A 6,751-nucleotide genomic window follows, 5' to 3' on the forward strand; every position below is an offset into this window, starting at 1 on the left:
AACAGCCCATTAATTTCAGTGCTGACTATTTTCAGCATTTTGAACAGGACTGTGAAATACATTTGCTTCATCGTAATGCAACTAAATCCGAGGTGACTTTAATCTTTATAATTTGCACTCAATTAGGATTTACTTGTAATACCACTAGGCAACATATGGTCACGTCTGGTGACAGCTTCCAGCCAATAGACATTAGACTTGATATACTAAAATAGAACATGGCGGGGGGGTTGTTTCCTTTATCCCCAATGCATTTGAGGCTCTGTCATACTAAGAGTTTGAAAGAGGATCAGCATTTGCAAGATTCAGCTTCAGGTTGTATTCATGTGAACTGTTAACATGCAGAGCTGCAGTATGACATACCTAATATACTCACATAAGCCAAAGTCTGTCTTTACCTTTGAGAAGAATGCTTGCTAAGTGCAGGTTCACCCAATCAATTCAGCTGATGCAGGGCAGATGCAAGAATAACTCAACATGGAAGGAGTATACTCATCTGTAACTCTTTCATTCTGCTACTAAAAAGTGAAACAGGTTGTCCCTTGTTTTAGGTGTGTAGGAGAGGGACCATGGTCCTTCCCCTGGCCTGGTTGGCTATGCCCCCTCAGCAGGATGGAGTGATGCCTACGTTAATTACAAATACATACTTTGATCAGGTGCTAGGGCAGCAGTCTACCTGTGTCCTTCATGAGTGATAGTTCAGGAGTTCCCTAAGCCTCCTCCCAGGACTGTGTACATGCAGGATGTGCCTGAATCCACCCTGTTTCTTATCTATGGGAATATATGAGCCATAGGTGTTACCTGTCAGCTCCATGTTCTTGGGGAACCTTGACACAGGACACAGATTGTCCGACTCACAAAGAATCGCCATCCCCACCCCCCCCAAACAGAAACTGATTAAGATGCAGTGAGAGACTCACCTAAAACCCTCCAGATAAGGGTGACAAAAGTGCAACAACTGCCCTAGGTCTCATTTGCATCTGAGATGGGAACAGATGACCATTCATTTACATGAGAGATGGAGAACAGAAAACCTGAAGCAGAGACTGCAGTGAATTCTGGGATCAGGAAAGCAGGGGAGCAGTGCATGATGGGGAAGCTGTGCTCCAAATGCTAATCAACCCACACACCCAGCTTAGCATTTATCAGACCAGTTCTAATCTGGATTTACAAAGGACTTTTCCTTCCCCCCCCTCCCCCACACACACAGATCTCTAAGCAAAAGTAAGTTTATTGGGCATCTCAGGCCGTACATTCCCCGGTCCCACTATGGGAGGCCGATGTAAACTTAATTGGCTACAACTCGGTTGCCGGGTTAGGGAATGCTGAGGCAACAGACCGAGTCAGAGGGGGTATGGGCAGCATTTGAACAATGGCACAGGGTTCATCACAGTGTCCAGCCCATTGGAGCCCTGACCACAAGCGTTGTCATACTTTTCCCGAGACGACTGGTGGAAGTCCTCTCCACAACAGGTTATGAACACTCCAGGAATTGCCTTAAGTCTGTTAAAAGACTATAGTAAGATCTGGAAAAGTCATGCTACGCTGAGGCTTGTTCACAGCAAGAAAAAATCCAAAAACCCCGATGCTGCAATCTATTGTTTCTGAAGACACCAGGAGATATCCCATCAAGTATATCTGCTATCCATACTCCAAGTAGATGTTTCCTGAGTATCAATCAAGTTCCTGAGATGTTCCACCCAGATAACCCCTTGTCAATAGAAAAGACAATTTGATTTACACTATTGAGAATGCTTGAAAGAAGCTGAACTGGGGGTATAAAAATCTGTAAAAGAAGCAGCAGTGTGTGTGCTGACACCACCCGCTTTCTTCTGGAGAGGCTGCAGGAGGAAGATCATCTCCCTTCCAGGATCGTGCTGAGAACTTTGACCTGTCAGCTTTGCAGCCCGAGTGCCTTAGACTGGTGAGATCCCAGCTCTCTCTCTTTTCTCTTCTCTCTCTCTAAGCAGAGATTTCTGAACTTGAACTGTATTAGTTAAGCTTGAGCTAAGTTTCCCCAAATACTTAGTGAAACCAGGGTATACTGTGACTGTTTGTGTTTGTTTTTCCTTTGCATGTCTATCACTACTAGTGTCAATATATATTTCATCTACTTAGCAATAAATAACTTATATAGTCAAACTGGTGGTAACTGGGTATATTTTGCCTTCTTTACTTCTCTTTCCCCACTTGCTCTGTAGCAACGCCCCTCTTACCTAAGCTAAAGATCCCTGTGCAGCCCAGAAATACTGTGGGGTCTGCTCATCAAGAGGCTAAAGATTGGGACGTGCTGAGTTTGAAACACATAAGGGGATCAGCTTGTACAGGCTGATTGACCCAGTTTGGCTCAGACGTGCCCTAATGAACTGAATGCTGGCCCACGAGGGTGTCATCTGGACACCCAGCCAGATTCAGAGGTATTCTGTTTAATTGTGTGCTTGTGTCTGACTGTGGTTATTGTTGCTCTGATGAACTGATTCTTGGCGTATGAGGGTGTCAACCTGTCCATGCTGATCAACCCGGCTAGGTCAGGCGTGTCACGTTAATCTGTGTATGTTTGTGTGTATGACTGATTTGGGGACTGGAGGAACCCAGCCCCACTGAACTGAGTCCTGCAAGATAGCTCCACTGGGGTGAGGGCTTGCAGAAGGGAGAGATACAGCTCCGTAACAGAAACACAAGTAACACAAGCAGCACATTGATAGAATTACCAAGACCCTAGCCCTAATAAATGAGCACACCCCAAAGTAGCGGGCAAATCTGGTAACAAAATTGGTGGAGAAGGCTGGCGGCACGTGGCTCTAATCATGTTGTAATTGTTGGGTAGTTGCTGCAGAGTGGTAAACTGAGGCACCAGTCTGAAAGCTTTACTTTCCTTTTTTTTTCCTTTTTTTTCCTTTTCTCTCTCTCTCTTCTTTCTTGTCAGACCAAGCTCCTTCAGCAAGGTCCCTCTCTCAGAACCTTCTGTAACTTTTTAGTTAAGAACTGTGCTGGAATAACTTTAAGACTGTGCTATAGAATTAAGAGTTGTGCTTTAGAACTAAGATTGTGGAGTAATACTGTGTCAGTGTAAAATCTAAGTGACTGTGTAAAGGAGACTTTTTGATAGTGAGCATTAGTGTGATAAGGGAAATGGAGATGTCTGGAAAAACCCCTTTAGCTGCTCGTTTGAGGCAGGAGAAACCCTGCAGTTTAGAGAGATGGGTAATGAAGAAGGGAAAATGTCCCTGGGAAAAAGGGTGCTTCAAGGGTGAGAATCCCCTGATTGAGGCAGGTTTGAGTTTTGAACAGTACTGCACCACTCTTAAGCCACGTAGTAGTGCAAAAGATGCAGCTGCTGCCTGGGCATTGTTTTATGCATGTTTGGAAATGATTGAAATGTTGAAGGGGAAGCAGGAATTGGAGCTTGAAAAAGAACAGTTACAACAGTGTTTGCAAGATTGTGAGATAAGTGGGTGTGATTTTGTAGCAGAAAAGCTTAAACTGGTAACTTTGCTTAGAGATATACAGGAAGACAGAGACAAGGCCAGCAAGACTTTAGAGTTGTATAAGAAAGAATTAACACACACCAAAGTGTTGTTAGAAGAAGCCAGAGCTGCAACTCGTTTCCTGGCAGAGGAAAACAAGGCAGCAAAGACAGCAGCAAGTCATCAGAAGCGTGAGGCAGAGATCAGTAAATTGCATGCCCAACTTAGTGTTCATAAGGGAGTGGTAGCAGCTGTAAGGTTGAGAGAGGGTTATGGTTTTGAGTCCCTTGAGAAAGTAGAGATACTCCCTGATGCAGTCCCCAAAAGCCCATTCAACCCCGATTGGCCCCACATGCATAATGTTGCCCCTGTTACCACAAAGGAGGTTAAACGCTTAGTTGCAGGAGATTGTCTTCCACAACGGAGATAGTCACTGACATGGTGAGATGGTCTCCCAGTCAAGCCAAGCCTATTGCTGAGAGACTGGGGCCACTGAACCGAGACACTGCTATTGCATGGCTGGCTCGTGTTTGGCAAATGTACCCCTCTGCTGATGGCATAGACTTAACTCAGTTAGCTCAGTTATGTGCCTCTCCTTGTGATGCAGATGCTCTAGACATGGGCATAGGGTCTTGGGAGCGAACTGCTCCTGGACCCCAGGAATGGATGATAAGCGCTCTTAAAATATTACTGCCTGCATCTTCCCTTAAGAAATTGTATGTACTGGAAGAGCAGAAGCCAGGAGAAGCCCCAGAGTCTTACCTGATCCGAAAGAAAATGCTAGCAGCTCTCTCTGATTCATTACCCCAGACAGAAGAGAATGGAGTTATCACTCTCCAGTATCAGGGACTTGAATTAATACAGAGCACCTATGCAGGATTAAATTCCCAGACAAAAATGACCATAGGGGTTGTGGATTTAGAACACATAACCTGGAATGAACTAGTGGCGAAAATCAAACAGGCAGGAGATTTGCTGCGAGAGACTGGTGTCTTAAAGAGACAAGCAGGCAAAAAGATGACATCAGAGCCTGTGCAGGCTATCACCTTTGCAAATAATGGTCCTCACTCTGCCAGTCGCCCTCCCAATTCTAATTCCCCTTTTCCTCACAACCCTGGGCAACGACAACCCATGGAGTCTTTTAGGAGAATGATTTGGAAAAAGCTAGTGAATTTAGGGGAGGATATGGGAAAATATGATCGCCAGCCCATTAGTGTCCTGATTAATGCTTTGTCTCAAGCCGTACGGAGAGCAGAGCTAATGCAGGGAGCACCCCCTCAGTCCACTGCCCCAGTACAGAGTGCATCCTGTGCACCCACTCCCTGTCAGCGCCAGACCGCTGCCTCCTCTCCTGAGTGCAGTCTCCAGAGGGAGTCCGCTGATCAATAGGGGTGCCCGGTTCTCCTCGGGCCTCCCCAGCTGGTCGCAAGACTTCAGTGTGACGTATGGGGGAGACCCACTGTGAGGGCTACAGTGGGGAACCCAGGGATGTTAGCCCAATTGCTAGTGGATACTGGATCCTCGGTAAATATTCTAAGTCCCCAGTGGCTCTCTGGAGGGAGACCCACCATGAAACATGTTCAGCTCAGTGGATATGGGGGAGAAATTCAGGAAGCTCCTGTCTGGCAGGATGTTCCCTTGCAAGTTGACAGATTGCAAGGGAAAGTAGAGTGCTGTGCTCATGAGGGAAATGAGAAGGGAATCCTAGGAGTTCCTTTCCTCCAGGCATTTCAGCTAACTGTAGATCTAGCTAATGGGGTGTTATGGAAGTTAAAAGGAGGACCTGCAGAAGTCTCTGCTGTGCATCATTGTGCTGCCATAAAAGCACCACTGAAAATACTGTTTTCAGTAAAAAGCAGGAAGGGGTGAGGTAAAAATAATGGCAAAAATTTTGGAGAACATTTCTAAAACCCTAATAACACCCCATTTCCAAACAAGTTTAGGAATAAATTTATATTCTGGTGCTTTTGTGACACTTGGAAATGTTTGGCTATACTTCCTGTATTTAATTTTTCTCCCCTGGGGATTCAGCACTGACAGATTCAAATTAGAAATACTAAATCCCAGGAACCAGACTGTTCCACAGGAGGGAGGATGGCCCCACATTCAAAGTACTACCCAGGGGGTGCATATACACAAGATGCTAATAGCACAGTAGCCTAATAATACCGCCCAGTAGTGCGTCACAGCATAAACAGTGCTAATACATTACTGCACAGTATTATTAGGTTACTGCACAGTAGCATCACTTAAGAGCCATTTGCCAGCACTACTGCACAGTAACTCTGGTTACTGCACATTTATTTAGTACTTGATTTTACAAATACTGAAGTAAATGCACAGTAACCACTGTGCATTAATGAACATGTAGATGCATCCAGGGAGACTCAATTTCACTTTCTTGCTTTGCCACAGGCTTCCTGTATGATTCTGGCCAGCCAATTAGCCATTTTCAGCTCAGTTTTCTCATGGGTAAATGGCAATAATAGCACTACTCTAACTCACGGGGATATCGTGAAGGTAACTATAATAAAGACAATGAAGTGCTCAGATGTTTTAGTGCTGGGGGGCAGTTCTTCACACAAAACAGTTTCGAAGTACCAGAAATCTTGCAAGAGACCCAGTGTTTAAGACATTTCCAGTCCAACTTTACACACTCAAGAGGCTCAGGTAGTTGTGACTAACAAGAAGTGAAGCTGAGGCCAACACGTTGCTATGTTGTTTTATATCAGCTGGGTGAACCTACAAGAGACGTTCACTGTGCAGTAGACTAATTAGCTGCACAGTAAATGTTGCACATCTACACGTGCCCCTATTAGGCTGGAGTAAACTAATTTAATCCACAGAAGGATAGTACTTGTAAGTACAAGTACTGTCTTTTTGAAGAGTAAAAACTTTGCAGCAGCACATGTATAGACAATGCTTCAGCTGGCTGGAACATGAGGGTGCTTCAGTGCGGGGGCTGCCTGCTGGCTAGCCCAAAGCTGAAGCACCCTTGTACCCCAGCCAGCCCCAGAGGAACATGTTGAGCCAGGGAGAGCAGCCCTGGCCTGGCAGGCTGACCCATGAGGCCCCCACCAGCTGGGGCTGCTCCACCACAGCTCAAAACATGGTGGTCTCAGACACACGTGAAGATGTGGCACCTGGGAGCAATAAACTCCAGAGCAATAACCTGTGGAGTTTATTCAAGTGCATTAATAGGCATATGTAGACACTATGGCTGCGCGAAGCTTTGGGTGGTGATTTGATTCGGAGGAGATTCGGCCTGATTCAGTGGCCGAATC

The sequence above is a fragment of the Crocodylus siamensis genome, chromosome 7 (genome assembly GCF_052110815.1).
Source record: "Crocodylus siamensis isolate JL-2025a chromosome 7, ASM5211081v1, whole genome shotgun sequence".
NCBI lineage: Eukaryota > Metazoa > Chordata > Crocodylia > Crocodylidae > Crocodylus > Crocodylus siamensis.